The 16,616-nt window shown below is 38.0% G+C and overlaps 1 long non-coding RNA gene across 1 annotated transcript; it reads right to left on the bottom strand.

The window, feature by feature from the left end:
• Positions 1-15,696: 15,696 nt before the first annotated feature.
• LOC129378992 (uncharacterized) lies at positions 15,697-16,369 on the bottom strand. Its single transcript, XR_008608121.1, has 3 exons — positions 16,267-16,369; positions 15,855-16,179; positions 15,697-15,778 (listed from the first exon to the last, which is right to left on the bottom strand). It is a non-coding gene; the product is annotated as an uncharacterized LOC129378992 (long non-coding RNA).
• Between the last annotated feature and the right edge of the window lie 247 nt (positions 16,370-16,616).

The following is a 16,616-nucleotide window of genomic DNA, read 5'->3' as shown; positions in this document are numbered from 1 at the left end:
GCATGTTCGCAGCTGCGTCTTTTCTGTAGGTTCTGTGTGTGCGCCGCGATCGCCCACCCCCCAATTTGGAGTTTCATTATTGTTTCATCACTGAGATTAATTATGCAGAACATTTTCATTTACTCTACTTCAGCCGTCAAAACACACGAGATGTGACGTGACAGTGTCTGACGGAAAGTCGTGGCTGTAGTGTTTCACAACAAGATTAGAGTCGTGCAGCTTTAACAATTGATTCTTTGCTTTGGTTATTTTTTTGTCAACAAATTACATGTAATATTCTTTTATCCTACTTTCAAATTTACTTTAAGTAACTTTAAGTAATCTAGCATTAACAATGTTTTAATGATCATTGAATATTTCAAAACTGCCGTATTCATTCAAAACTCTGTTTGACGAGGTCATAAAAACTGCCTCATTTTGGAGATTTGGAGATGATATCTGTGTGGATTAAATATTATTTTTACTTGAGCTAAAAGCCTGGTGACGTTATTTTGAAGTGAAAACAGAAATACGTCAAATAAATTGTCAGTACTGCAGATTCATGAAATATGTTGTCGTAATGGACTGGATAGGTCTGTCAAACATCTTGATAGTTAAGGAAAATACCTAGTCGCAGCTTTGAGAATCCTTTTACTTGGACTTTAAATCAATTTATCAAGTCGCACAAAGGCCTGATTACAGCCACATCTGTTCCCAATCAAAGAATCACTTAAATTGGACCTGCATGACAAAGTGGAGTAGAACAAAAGATCCTGAAATGCTACGCCGTCATCCAAGGAAATTAAAGGAAAAATGAAAAATAAATTCTGAGCTATACATCAAAAGATTGACTTGTGTTTTTATATAAACTCCCTTTATGTCTGTTTGGATCAGTCATCTCTTGCACAAAGAGCTGCTGCTTGTTTCTTATCAGGAAATAGAAAATGGAAACATGCATATGCACTTCTGGGCTTATCTCCACTGGTTTGTTTTGAGATGTGTTAGATAAAATACATTTAAATTTATAAAATAAAATAAAATAAAATAAAAGCTTTGCCCAGTAATATTTAAAGGATCTTCTAAAAAGTGCATGAATCCAAATTGAACACTGAGATTAACCAGTTGCTCTTCGATATTCAATCAGAAAAGCAGAAGTGATCACGTTTTCTATATTGAAACTGGAATTATTTTGTATTTTTCCGTTTCTGTTATTTATTTTGAAGTCATTGAAGTATTTTATTCATGTGTTTTATCTTTTCTTTTCTTTTTTTTTTTACTTTTTAACATTCTTGCTGTTCATCACTTTGGTGCAACTTGTTTTGTAAAGTGCTATAAACATAAAGTTGGCATTGTGAAACATAAAAACATAAGTCACAGAAGTAATGTTTATACATAAAGAAACTGAGGTACATTTTTGATATTGTACTCTGTTAGTTTGCTGATAGTTTCAATTTTTTATCGTTTGTGAAGATGTGTCCAAAATATTTCTCGTAGCCAATTTCAGACTTATAAAGATGAGCATATTTACCTCACTGAAATTTCCTTTTTTAATCTTTCCCACTTCCCAAAGTGGTTAAAAGATATGTGAATGTTTTCATCATATCTACACACAAGAAGTCATAAACTGGAGAAATGTTTGAATTATATATTGAAGTTAAAATTATCCAAACAGATGTAATCCTAATATAGTCTAGCTATTTCTACACTTTTTATTGAGAAATTGTGGTCTTCCAACAAACAATGGCTGTATTTCAAGACATTTTACACATCATCATTGCAAAACGTATCCTCCTAACACTTTGAGGAAGTATATTTGCCCAACGAGAGTTACAGCAGCGCCTTGTATTTTAGTAGAATTGAAGATGCTGCGGATGTCCCGCAGGTAAACGGACTTGAATTAGACTTTCTTTCTGTACACACTCCAGCACTTTTCGAGTGGAACAACTTGAACATCTCGACCGGCGAAAATAATTGAAGCTAAGCGAGCTAAATTGCTTTTAAGTGCAATCCTGCTCTCGAGTCATTTTTAAGCTAATTATGTCGAAATATCAGATTATTCGCCAAATTAGTCAGGAGGTAAAACCACGGATGAAGGAGCGGATGAGAAACTGGAGAGCAGGCGAGGGACTGGGAGTACAAACGGGATGTTGCCAGGTGAAGATGTATTTGGTCGTGTTTTTTACTGGGTAACTCTTAAGCCTTGTGATGAATGACTTTCTCTGTGTCAAAGAAAACAAAGTGGCTCTCTAGGAGCCTTTGCAATCACAAGTTTTCTCCTAGTTTGACAGTGACAAAGTGAACGTAAAGTAAGAGATTTCCAACTAGCCACAGATCGTCTCACTGTATTGAAATTTTAAGCAGGCTTCCCGGGTGTGATGGCGCATGTTAACATGCTCATGTGTAGTTGATTGTACAAGAGGAAAGCCTGGTTCTGCCATTGGTGACTGCATACTGGACAGAGTGCAATCAGTGTAATTTGCTTGAGGAAGGAATGTTAGGTGTTAATCCCATGAGCTGTGCCTTGTTTCTGACATTGCTGCCTCTCGATACTAACCTCAATTTTTCAGAGGCGCCTGGAAATCAATTTGTTCTTGAGATGCTCCGACCTTTTCCTCCACCTTTTGATTCTTTCAAAATTCCTATTGATTAGTTTTAACTTGCACGGATCCAAACACATTTTGCTGCAGCCCTCCAGGAGATTATTAGATTTGGATTGGCATTCCTTGTTTTCCTTTAGCGAAGGCTACATTAATCAGTGTGCGTTGATATCAGGCTTAAATTGCAGTTACCTGAACCTCAAGCCATTTATATTCTGTGCAGCTAGACTCTTAGTTCCAGATTGTGGTTCTTAGATTTCCAAGTAAAAGAAAATATTCATCAACAATTGTCTTCCTTGTCATAGATGCACCTTGAAGTGTTCAAACACTCTCCAGAAGGTTTGCAGTTTTGCATATTTTACTATCAATCCAATCCAAAGCAAACACAGGCCCAGAATGATCAATATCAATGCAATACTCTTTCTCTTCACCTTTGAGACATTATTACATTTTTGACCTTAGGGTGATTTTCTGGTTTCTCCTATGAGCTTTTTTGTTAAAAACAGAATTTGTAAACAGTTCACAAGTATCTACAAAATGCTTTAATAACATTAACATAGTAAACAGATTATTTTTATTTTCTTTTGTATTTCTAATTGATTGTTGTGCATCATGTCTTGTTTTTTTATGTTTTTGTGCCAAAAATGATCAATTGTGATCAAAACAAAATGTAAGATATAGACTTCAGAAACAATAACATAAAAAAAGACATTTTCAAGATTGAATCTGAAACTAAGGTATAGATCTTGATTCATACCGATACTGATTCATTACCAATACTATTGGCATCTTTTGGATTGATCTGCCCACCTCTGGTGCCTTGACACTCGTCTCCAAATTTAAAGAAAACTAACTTTGCTTCACATTGACCACTACTGGTCATGCAACTTTTTCTAACTCACTTTGTCCTTCCACTAACCTTTCCATGAATATGTATTTATAATCATGAACAATATCCACTGTGCTTTGCCATTACTTTGCTACATTTCTTTGCATTTCTTGCTAAGACAAAGTTGGGCAAATTTGGGTTGCGTTCAGTAAGCTGTTAATAGAAAAAGTTGTGAGTTTATTATAACTCCTAATGTCCAGCTTCTCAAACAAATGGAAAGTTTCAGTGTTTATATCAAACAGAGTATTATCACAAAGTCAGTCCTGTCTGAGGCTAGAGACTCTGCAAACATCCATAAATTAAGAATTTGAAAGCCGCGGTTTGGGTTTAGTTGTTTGGGAAATGAACTGAGTGGGTAAAGCGGAGAGAAAATGAACAGGGTAAGACGGGGCAAACAAACGCAGAAGGAGTAAACAAGATATATGAGAAGCAATTGGAACAGGTATAAGATTTGGGAGATAAACTCGGAGAAGATGATTTTCTCTCAAAATGCAAAAAAACTCATTTGGAAAATCAATAACCTCAATGATAAATTTATTGCTGGGATGAAAGGACAACTTATTATGGCTTGCCATTAAAATTTGCTGAGTCACAACCAAACTTGCTGTTGCGTTAAATAGTGTGCCTGTGCATACCACGGCTTTATGAGCATTTTTTAACATAGGAGAGAAATTAAATTCTTCTAATAAAAGATCAGTCAGACTGTTTTGCTTTTTCTATGGTTTGCTGATTAAAAGGTAACATACTATAAATATAACCTTTAGATGCTTCAAAGATTTCCATCAATTTGATTAGTAATTTGCCTGGTATTCCTAATTATATCTTGATTGCTTGAGAGCAAAACAGAATAAAAGTGTAATTGTCTAATTAAGCGTCATTAATTTAGAGTTAGACAGTAAATTGGTGAGATATTTAATTCATGTAATTGCTCCAAATGTAATCCAAAATTGCTCAATGTAGGGTGTCGGTAAAAAAGATCAATTTCTAAAAAAATATATGTATCAAAATAGCATTAAAGAAAATTTTCATCTCAAAAATCAAAAATTAAGGTGGTTACAACAAAAGTTTTTCTCAACAACACCAAAAAGTTTGCTGTTCTGCATCAACACAGGTAGTTCATATGGATTATTTTTTTCCATTTTAAATGCCTTTTGTTCTTTTCATCTTCAATATCAAATATACTTTATGTTTTTAAACAGGGGATGTGATCTGTGAAATATTAGTATACCTCTAGCTGTACCTCACTGTCTACATGTTGTTTTGAAATTTAAGAAAACCAAATTAGTAAAACATTTTAGCAATGCAAATAATTTCCAAAGTCTCAAAGAATGGAGTGAACTTCTGGATTTTGCATCAGATTATCAGGTCTGCAATGTCATTGAAGAGCAAATATACATGTGCCTTTTCAAGGTCACATTGTGTTTTGGGATCGCCTGAGGCCCAAATACTCTAATATTATGCCAATAAAGAGATTACTTGTTATGAAACAAACTAGTACAAGGTTTAGTGTACATATAGCACACATAAGTGCATAGGGAATTTCACCATATCCCAAGTTTCCCTTTCTTTAGCACTTGGTGCAACGTTCTTGGCTTAGGCTCAGTGATGCAATCAGGAATTATCAGGTCTTTTGTCAGTCAAACGATCTGGCCATTGGCTAATCACATCTCATCATGTTCCCAACTTGTCTGTTCTGCACAGGTCATCACTCCTTAATCCACAGTTATCTTGATGCCTGTCTGTGCCAGCAGATATCCATCGGCTGTACAATGCCAGGAAGCTCAAAGGCCATGCATTGGAATTGGCTGCCAATTGACACAACAACCTTGCATTCATCACTTTGTCTTAAAAGGTCTTTGGAGCAGTCAATTCAAGTGACTTGGCCTGTTGTTATTGAACACAAGTATCATGTCTTGAGAGTCTTGGAAGGCAGAGAAAGAAAAAAATGTTGCATTTGGTCGGCTGGAGTCTCACTAAAATGTTACAATGGGTCAAACATGGGTATCTCAGCTGCACACCAGTACTTTATCATGTAAATGTGACGCATGTGTAACATCTCTTGTCCAAGTGCTTTACGAAATAGTCATGAGTGAGCTCTGCACAGCAGCGGCTTTCCAGGGCACAGACTGGAAATAGATAGCAGATGGTGTGATTTCCTCTGATATGCCACACTTGTGACATGAAAAAAAGTAACATCTTCAGAAAACGTAAAGCACAAGAGCCACCCTCTTCAGTCTTCTTAACATTATGCCTCGTCATTCCACATTCATGCAACGAACCTCGGCTTGAGTGGACAGAGAGTGCACTCACTCTCAAGCTCAAAGCCAAAGCAAGCATCAGTAGTGACTAAATTGACAATGACTTAAGAGGTCAGCCAAATGGGCTTGAGAGGCTGCTTAAGAGAAAGCTTTAAACAATATAAACAGGAAGGCTACACCACTACAGCCATCACTACTACTACTACTATTATTGTTGTTGCTGCTGATGTTGTTATGTGGAGCAGCTGATATACTTAAACAATCGTTTCTTCAGTATTGTGTATTTAAAAGTTTTGGCACAATATATTTAGAATTTCACATCATTACTGAGAGTACCTCTGAGGGACTCTCACTGAGAGTACCTCTGGAAGACACTGACTTTAGGTATTTGTAGAAGTTTGAACAGAAAGATGGGCAGGTGCTTGGTTGGCACACTGTGTGCAGACTGGGTTGCAGTACTGATGGTTCTAAGTTCAAGACCACCTTAAGGCATGGTCCTAAGTACGTCTGCATCCTGAGTGACAGCTGGACTTTTTAAAGTTTAACATGGAAAACTGACTTTGTGGTATTTGTAGAAGTTTGAGCGATAGGGTTCCCAGATTCTTGCTTGGCACAGTGGATTCAAACTTTTTAGTACATGTGACCACTTAATACTACACATTCAAAGAATGACCGTTTGCAGTTCTTCATAATCCATAAAGTGTTTAGAAAACCTGCAGTGCATAATAATTTGGAACAATGTTTTTTGTTTTGTTTTTGTTTTTTTTTTGAAAAAATAGCTTTGTTCAGTAAAATTTGATTTATACTGTGATAGTTTCAAGTTGTCTGGTTTCAACTGTGAAATTTTAACAAGAAAGAAATAAAATATTACATCAATAAATTTAAAATCAAATCACATTTATTTTTTGTTCAGTAAAATTTGATTTATACTGTAATAGTTCATGACTTGAAAATTCGACCATTTAAGAAAATATCACTTGCATAATTATTTGCACTTCTTGTAGCTAGATGTCACTGTTTACAATACACTTGACCAATTAAAAAACTGTAGATGCTTAAACCTTAAGGTTTTTATTTTATTTAATTTTTTTATCCCTTTTATATTTCTGTTCAATTTATTTTTTTTTTTGAAAAGATATGCAAATCATCAATTCAATTAATTTAGGCTTCCAGATATTTAGTCCATTCCATCTGCAGAAACAAACACCAGGTGACCCTTCAGCCATTTTCTCTATTGTCAATAGTCTGGGCAAGTAAATGATTTTAGCAATTTAAGGTTTTTCTGGGTTGTAAAAAGGTCTTTCTGCAGAAGCTATCCCTGGTTATTGATTGAAATCATAATCAAGTTTGCCACATCCCATATTAGCTTAACTCCTAAGCATATTGATCAACTTTTTTAATACATTTTCAGTTTTCCTAGGCGACTTGTTAACATTTCTCTCTTGTCATTCCAGCACGCTCAAAGTAAGATAAGATATGCCCCTGATAATAAACAAGCATAATCTTTCAAACATTTTTAGAAAACTCACTACCACTGCTCCTCTAATTATTGCATATTTTACTCAGTGTTTACAACTTGAGCACAGACTGTCAAAAGATGGGAACAGGTTGCTTGTCTCATATGTTTTGCAAATGAGCCTGTGCAGAGCTAATGTAGCCAGACTTGGGAAGTATTTTCACACAAAATAAACATGGATCCCCAAAACAACTGTCTCCCAAAGGGGATGGCAGTATCGAGAGAGGGACAGAGATATTGGGTGAAGACGATGCACAGTTACGACCATTACTCTTTTAAGTGGAGGAAAAACATTTCTGCACACCGGGGGTTTTAATCTCTTACATAGCAGATTTCTGCCTGAATCCATTCATTGATCATGGAAATCAAGCCCAAGCATATTTATTTGCCAGTCAGCCTCTATCGCTCAAGTTGGCAGAACATTTGTTTGCCTTGTTGTCACCCCGTCTCCCGGGAGCTATCTGCCACCTGTTCGGCTTCCGGGTGGAAAATGATTGTCTGGAAGTAAGAAAAGAGTCTTTTCTTTTTCTTTTTTTGTAATTGAGAGTAGCTGAGGTTTGGAGGCAACGTAGCTTCAGGTTCAACTTGCAAATCACTGTAGACCGGTCACAAGCTTCCCAGGGAAATGATTATTGACAGAAAACTTATGAGGGTGTTTTCTGTCTGGTTTCAACTGTGAAATTTTAACAAGAAAGAAATAAAATATTACATCAATAAATTTAAAATCAAATCACATTTATTTTCTATTTTTAATTGTGGCTGAGTATGGCACAGAGCACGGTTAGGCTCCTGTCCTTTGGTCCTTATTGCATGGCTTTCTAATTTTACTTTTAACATAAAAATGAGAAATTAGCAATCAGGCCCGAAATCTGGTTGTGTTGAAGAACTTAGACCTGAACATTCAGAGTCACATAAGGATAGTTATAAAGTCAGCCTTCCTGAACATGTTCATTATTTGCAGAATTAGAGGGCGAATGTCCAAAAACGGTCGAAAAACACTCAGCTATGCATTTATCTTTTGTCACATTGATTACTGCAAGTGTCTTCACAGATCTGCCTAAAAACAAAAAAATAAATAAATCAGTATCAGCAGATACAGAACGCTTCTGCTCAAGTTATCACTAAAACCAGAAGCACATCATCCCAGTTCTAAAGTATTTAAACTGGCTCTTAGAAAACACTTCAAAATACTTCTATTAGCTTATAAATGAAAAACAGAATGTTAAATAGGGAAAAAAACTAGACATCAGATCTGTGCAGGGTGATACAATAGCTGTGTAAGATAGAAAAGTAGATGCTGGAAATAATGGGAGCAGTTTCTCTGATGGGTTTTTTATTTACCATTCATGTGCTGACCTTTTGTCCTGCAAGGGCACTTGCAGCCTGTGCAGCGCTCTGGCCTTTGCCCTCATGCCAATTTTAAGCACATGCAATCCACAGACAGTTTGCATGCAGCTCAGCTTTCACGTCCCTTCATCTCCTACTGAACCAGAAAATAATGTCTAGTGAAGACCTTACTGAGGTCTGCCGGGTTTTTTTTTTTTTTTTTCCCTCCACATCTAGTAAATTCTAAAAGAGGTTATTTCACATCTGCTCCTCTGTGTGCTTCTGCTAAGGTCATTCTTGATTGCACTACTTTTCTTTAAATGAGGTTTTCTCCTCTCTTTCACAATCGTGAGGCGAGAATGCAGGACTTTAAAGTGACGCCCACAGTGCCAAAGGAAGATTAGAAAGAATTGTTAAAGTTTTTCTCTCCTGCCAAAACATTCTAGTCATTTAGCTTTAGAGGAGCAGACTCGGGTCTTCGGGGGCAGCTTTACTTTTCAAGCATGAACCAGTGCTGTATTAACCTTCAAAAGGAGGAGCGCGAAACAGGAGGTAAAAATTGACAGAAATCTTTGTCAACAAATGGGGTTGGACAGCGTTGGAGCAACGGGAAAAAGGTGATGATGAAAACAGGAAATGACACGCGGAGAGGCAGCTGAAGAAAATGAGGGCAGAGCAGAGAATAGAGCGCTGTCTTCCATAATGAGCCCCAGCTAAAAAGCGGCAATATGTCTGTCTGTCGGGTTTCATTTTATAACAGTACCACTGTGCCTTTTTCTCTCTCGCCCTTTCTTAGTTTACCCTCTATAATCATGTTGTGTTGTAGAATTTTTAAAGTAAAAGAAAAATCACAAACATAGCAAGCTTTTTTCTTTCTTTTGTTTCCACAGGTGGCTCTTCTCCCTTCCAATTTCAGACTTTGGATGTTTTTGTATTCATGGATAGGGTTTTGTTGTCTCACACAAGAAACAGTCAAAATTGCCTTCACCTCATCAAAACCGATGCAAATCAAGTTGGCCTTCCTTCAGCTTAACACTGTCATGACCTGAGTAAGACGAGAATAATTACATATCATACTTTTAGTTCACAAAGTGTTGTGAACATTGTCTCACAGAGACTCAAATCTATGAAAGCTCAACTTAGATTTGTCAAAACTGCTAAAAAAAAAAAGCAGCTTTGACACATCACAGGTCCCTCAAGTTGTCCATGCCAAGCATGAATTCAATTTCTCACCACTGGTTTAATTTGCTGCACAACTGCCTAAGGGTTGGAAAAACTTTGGCAAGCTCAGACTGCATGTTTATTCCAAGTTCCAAAGCCATGCTGTCTAATTGGGGAGTTTCAAAGAGATTCCATATTTCTAAAGAAAGCAAGCTTTAAAAAAAGATTTGTTCACAGTAGTAATCAGCAGTCCACTCCAGAATTATTGGAACAATGAGGGAATTTGTTTTATTATCGCTGTTGATGAGAAGAAGCAACACAGAAGATGCCATGTGTGACCTTCAATACTTGATAAGTGAATGTTTATTATATGTTGGCATATACCTATCTTTTACTCTCTTTACCGACTTATCCACACAGTGTCATAGATTTTCTATTCTATTTTTCTACCATATTTTACTTATGAATATTTTAGCAAATGAATGTGTTTTGGGTGGAATGATGGGACAAAAATGTGACACAGATTGGTGTATTTAGCTTAAAATGTACATAATAAACTAGAAAATAAATAAATAAGAAACATTAAGTCACCCCAAACCCACATGATGTCCAACTATTATTTCATTTGGGCTCAGAAAGTTGAAAATATGCTAAAATAACAGCCAACAAATCCGAACTAACATAAGGCTCAAGAACCCATGGGAGTCTGGGTTGAAGATGCTCTAAAAATTGATCAAGCAGTATGCGCAGATTTTTAGAGTGGAATTGAAACAATTCATTAATACACCCCCAAATAAATGAATAATTTACAGTTCAAATAAAGTAATTTAACAACTTAATAACAACATTTCCAATTTCAGATGGAGTTAGCCAGACAATAAAAGAAGCAAACTATTTATTCAATATCTGTTAAATTGGAACAACTTAAGAAAGTCCATTTATACCAAGTTGAGCCAGAGTACTTTTCTGAGAATTGTCACAAAAATGCCACTAATGTCCTGGTTGGAGAGCAATTAAGAAAACAGAACTCAAACATCTTCAATTACCTGGAACCCACAGGAGTTAACGTTATTCAAAAGATGCATGTTCTGTAATTTGAAATGTTTGCAACCACTTGGAAGTTTGTTTTTTTTCCTCTCCAAAGAATAGCCAGACAGCTTACACACAGAGAGTCTCACTTTGAGGGTCAGACCACTTTCATGTCCCAAATGTTATTTTGATTCATGCATCTCTGCCTTTTATCATCACCAAGCTGTTTCCTCTGACACTTTCCCCCAAGACCAATTATTTCAGCTTTTCATTGGCATCCTCATTTTTCTATTAGAGCGGGCTCATATGCACACTGCTACAGAATCATATAATGTCTTCAGTAAAGCATTTTGACAAGATTTTGTACTCAGGTGCTGACTGAGAAAGCGTTGCATCACTGCGCTCTTGTTATGAATCTTTTTTAAGTCCACAGAATCGAAGCCGTGTCTCCAGGGGAAGCCTGTCCAGCCTCACCAGAGAAACCAAATAAGAAAGATGGAGTAAAAAGAAGAAAAACAACCTGTAAAGGCTGTCAAAGAAACAAAGAGAGTTCACCCAAGCTTAATGAAATTGGGAACACAAACACCAAAAGCGCTTCATGGCTATGTCATGCCGCTGTAATGATTCCACACACTGAACTGTACCAATTCCAAGCAATTTCAGACCGGTGTTTACTCCGACTGAGTGGCCGGCGCCCCCGGCTGTCTTCGCAACGAGACATTTCATTTAGATTTGTGAGCGCCATCGTAGCGCAGCACGGGTTGCTGGCTGTTGTGTTTATTTTCAAAGTCTGCCTGAAACGTTTGAGACAGCAAACCCAGACCCCCGATTGGTGCATTTTCTTTTATTGAATATGTTCAAAACTCGATGAATTCAAAGACCAAAGATTTGAAAGAGAATCCTACTAGATTCCTTTTCTCATATTCCATGCAGGTAGAGAAAAGTTGAAGCCCCTCACCTGGAGACAGTTCTGACCCATTGAGGCTTACCCTCAATGCGACTTCTGTATCTGTCCTTTGGAATCACGTACTAACACGTTAGCAGCAGATCCTTTAAGTCCTGTAAGCTGCAAGGTGGGGCCTCTGAGGATATGACTTGTTTTTCCAGCTCATCCCACATATCGATCGAAAGGAGATCTCGGGAATTCAGAGGCCAAGTCAACACCTTGAACTCTTTGACATGTTCCTCAAAGGATTTGTGGGCTGGTTTTTGCTGTGTGGCAGAGTGGAACACAGCCTTTGGCTCTCAGGTTTATGGGGAAACAGGAAGAGGTGTATGTGAATTTAGATTTCTTTTAATCAAATGTGCTGTACATTACAAGTGAACATGGTTTTCTAGTAAGATCAATGTGTTTTTAGTTAAATGGAAATATCTATTTGCTCAAATCTTGTGAAGAAAAACAAAAAAAAAACCATTCTCCCCCTCACAGAAAGTTGTCATCTTGCAAAGATCAATGCTGTTTTTAAATTATAATCGTACTTATTGTTGAACACACACTATCTTGACCTCAATGAGGAAAGGTCATCAATTTCTACACTTGGTATTTGTATTTGATGGCCACCGCTACGATGAAGCCACTTAGGGATGATTAGTTACAAACATCCATATTTTTTTTTAGTTGATATAGAAAATTATCTTTAAATAAACAAGGGAAGAGAAAGGCAGAACATTTTTTTTGCCACCACCCACAGATTGAATTTCATATCTTTGGCAAATCTGTTCAAAGTATCCTCACAAAGCTGAAATATACTGGCAGAGACGCTGACAATAACAAAGCATAAATTTCACACTTACTCACCTTCCCATAACACCAGGGTGAAGAGATCGCATTGACCAGCCGCACACTCAGGGACACGGGGGTCTGATATAGAGTGCTGTTCACCCTCAACGAGTAATAAAACAGTCAAAGAATGGCCTCTTGCTGCCATGGTAACAAATGTCCACCTAGGTAACCCTTGGTGGGTGGTGAGAAGATGTGATGGGAAGCCGTGTAGGGGGAAGTAAAATATGTAACCTCAGAACAGAGGTCAATTATGTTGGAAGTTATCCACGGCTTAGAGCGGGGACAACGGCACTGCAACGTAAGATAATAGCTACTAGTGACGAGTTGGTAAAAGTCAGGGAGTCTGCACAGAGCAATAATTCCTCCAAGGACATACACCAGCAGTGTCAGCTTGCATCTACAAGGTATTCTTCTCTGCAAAAAAACGGAAAAAAAAAAAAAAAAAGGTAAAAGCCGTTTTGTAGGTCAAACACAGCAGGCTATAGGAAATTTTGATAAATCGTTCCTGGCAAGACTTTTGTGCCAGGCTTTTCTTCCCAATTTGTTTATTTGCTCTGGTCTGCTGTGATGCATCTCTGATCTATACCATCCCTAATCCACTGCAGCACTGGATTTGACAGCTTTTGTAAAGGAAGACAGAGCATTAATCAGAAAATAAAATCTCCCCTCTTCTGTTGTTTGGAGGCCTAACACTTGCAGAATATGAAAGCATTTATCTATTTTAGAGTCAAAATTATGTATGCTTCATGTAACCAATATCAAAACTGAGGTGGATTTTTTTTTTTTTTGCTTTGCTTGTTTTAGTGCACACTTCTTGAAAAGGAAATCTCCCCCTTTTTTCTCTTTCATTTCTGCCCTCCTGTCTGTATGTTTGCTGCCTCTGACGATGGCCTTCACATAGATTGAATGGGAAAATGAGCTGGGTGAGAGGGCAGGCTGACATGGTACCGTCAGACAAAGAAGCGAGGCAACCTGACAGTCTGTACATACAAACACGTGGGCCTATGGCTACATTATGTGAGGAAAAGCAAGGCAGGTGTTGTTTACTGCTGTTGGAAGCTGCTGATACTAGAGAGATGACCGCCACTGGCTGTAACTCCCATCAAGAATCAATAAGTGCCACAGGTGTCGTTTTGGACACACAAAGAAGCACCGACTTGTTGAGATGGTGCAACGCTGCAGGTGCTGGATAAATCTCTCCTAATGCATCATCTGCAAATACATCTTGCTGCTTTTAATGTCGCTGACAGATGAGGGCTGCTAGGTTGTTGCATCACAAGCACTGAGGCACTGCTGTTCTTTTCTGTACTTTTTTCTTCAAAGGATTTACTCCCCTATCTAACGTACAAACAAAGGAAAAAAAAAAATTAATGTTCGCATGAGTTTTTGTAACCAAAATATGTTGCAGTTGTGTTCGCTTCGGTTATCCCCCAATAGGAATTTTATTAAAAAAGGAAATTGCAAACTGTAGCGATTTCATTAAGTTAACTATAGTCACGCACTAGGGCCATAATCTGCTCGTAACCATAACAACACCACCTGCCAGCAGAGAATGTTATAAAAGGAAAGATGCTGAGGATCATTTTTATTAAACATAATGAGAGGATTGTTAACCAAGTCTGCAGGGTTATAGGTTTTATATTGGCTTTGACTGACTGACAGAGCTCAGACTCTGAAAGAGCAGCATAGTTTTCATCCAGGCCACTGAAAGGTGGACCCGATTTTTACAATTGCTGATTTTCTGATGATGTTACAGGACTCCATTTTGCAAGACGAAAAGATACTTGGGTTGATTTTAGGGGTTATATGCAGCTAACAGGAGTAATTTGACTCAAAACAATGGAGTTAAATTCCATTAAAACAATTAAATTTCCTTAAGATTTATTTAGAGTTGTTGCCAACAATTGTGGCACAATCAGATTTAGAGGCATTACTTAAAGTTGCTTTTGATTGCTTTTATTCCCTTACTAAAGGAAATTGTCATTAGAAAACAGCTTTTTCTGTTTATGGAGGAAATTTTTGTTTTGTTTCATATTAAAGCTTATCCCCTTGTAGGATGGACGAAAAGAAACAAAATCTGTATGGGAATAAATACTTACTCACTGTGTTTTGTCAGTTTATATGACACAACCATACTCTGTTAGGTAAAAATGACTTAACTTTAAGAACCTGTTCATGTTCCAACTTTTAAAGTGGGAAGTTAAATACATATCTAGTATGCAAGCTTCTGAGACTGTTCTGCGGTGCTCCTCTTTGGTACAGAAGCAGGAAATCATAATTCTACAATGAAGTGACAGGGGAAAAAACACAAAATGTGAATGAACGAGTGGGAGGAGGAACACTATAGAACTAATTGGTGAGAGATTTCAGCTGCCAGCGGTCTCCGCTATTATCTTGTGGTCCTGTTAATTACACCAAGGCAGAATCCATTGCTTGATGTAAAATGCTTAATGCAGACAAATAATGTGTGCAGTGGTGTCAATGCAAGTTAAAACACCAAATGAAACACCTTTATTCCACCCGATTCTCATCTTTGCAGATAATAGATTCCATGTAATTAGTTTGAAACTATGCAAATGCGTTGTCTTAAGCACAAAATGGTATTTCATTTGTAAAGGGCCCCACAACGCTTGTAAAACCTGGAATCTGATTGTGAAGAGAAGAGACATAAATTAAACATTTAAATGGCATTTCTTTGGGGACAGGATTTTATTTTAGGTTGGTGCTACATGTGGATCATTTGCTTATAGGAAGGTTTCAGGCAGGTTGAGTTCCTGCCCCCTGATATGGGAGATGCTGCCTTCTGGAAGAGGGGATGTAACCACATAAAAACATTTTATTGCACAATTTCAGAAAGTGTAGCGAGAGTAACATTTCAGAGCTTTCTGTCTACGACTGGGCTTGGCTCAAAGCTCATGGGGTCCTGGTTAATTGGTTGGCACATTTGAATGCAGTTCCAGTCCAGTCATGAGCAAGATTGACAGGAGCAGCAACCAGCTCTTGCAATTTCAAAATGGAAGTCACTGAGGTTTGCTTAACAGGGACAGGCCAACGCATTGAGAAAATGATAGAATCATTCCCCAGTGTCATGATGGGTGTGTTTTTTCAAGCCCACATGCAGAATACAACACAGGAGATAAATATGAAATAAATGATAAGTTTATTAGAACACAGCTGGTAGGTTATGGGGGCTCAGGTCTGGTCCAGGAAGGTAGGCTGGTTCAGGGAACAAACAGCTCACTAGAGAGGCAGAGTAAGGTGATGAGTTCAGTGTCGTGGGAAATGACAACATTGTAAATGATTGGACAGATCTTACTTGCGGATGGTAGGTTCGAGTTGTGAGAGGGTAACTGCAAGGTTCGAGGTCTCAGTCTCTCCGTGGTTCCAAGTGGTCGTTGTTTTGTCAGTGGGAAACCAGGAGGTAACGGGAAGTGCGTCGGAGGACGGACAGGTAGGCTCAGGATCAGTGGGTACAGAGGAGCGGTGCGACTGCCAGCCGTGGAAATCCTGAAGGATCTGTGTTGTCACACGGAGAAGGTTAGTCTGGGAACTCGGGCAACCAGTGGGTACGCTCCACGTCACGAGGAAAGCAGCCAGGAAGGATCAGCACTGAGTGGATCCAGGGCACCAGGAGGGATCACCTGAAGACAGGAGAAGCAACAAGGAAACAATCACTAGGAGCAGATCAGCAAAGAACACAGAGACAAGCTCTAGGGGCTCAGAGGTACCATTACTGGCTAACACTCAAATGCCAAAGAACTGGCAGTCAGCTCCTCTTGAAACTCCCGCTGACGAGCTAAACTCGCATCAGGTGTGAAGGAGACGTCATCCACGGCCTCCGACGGGATGGATTTGGTGCCATCTAGTGGTGTAGAAAAGCTAGTGCACGCACAAAAACTCCACAAAGAAACTAAGGACCCCGTGACATAACACCCAGACCGACTTTGAAAAAAAAAATATATATATATATATATATATATATATATATATATATATATAATTTTTGGAAAATTATTATTTTATCTAAAAGACCAATGCTGAAGTAGTGCATAGATGTGAAGTAGATGGTTGGACTTGT

Source organism: Poeciliopsis prolifica, unplaced genomic scaffold, assembly GCF_027474105.1.
Source record: "Poeciliopsis prolifica strain line A6 unplaced genomic scaffold, Auburn_PproV2 SCAFFOLD055, whole genome shotgun sequence".
NCBI classification, from domain to species: Eukaryota; Metazoa; Chordata; class Actinopteri; order Cyprinodontiformes; family Poeciliidae; genus Poeciliopsis; species Poeciliopsis prolifica.
The sequence above is the reverse complement of the archived record's forward strand: the minus strand, read 5'-3'. Positions and strand labels throughout refer to the sequence as shown.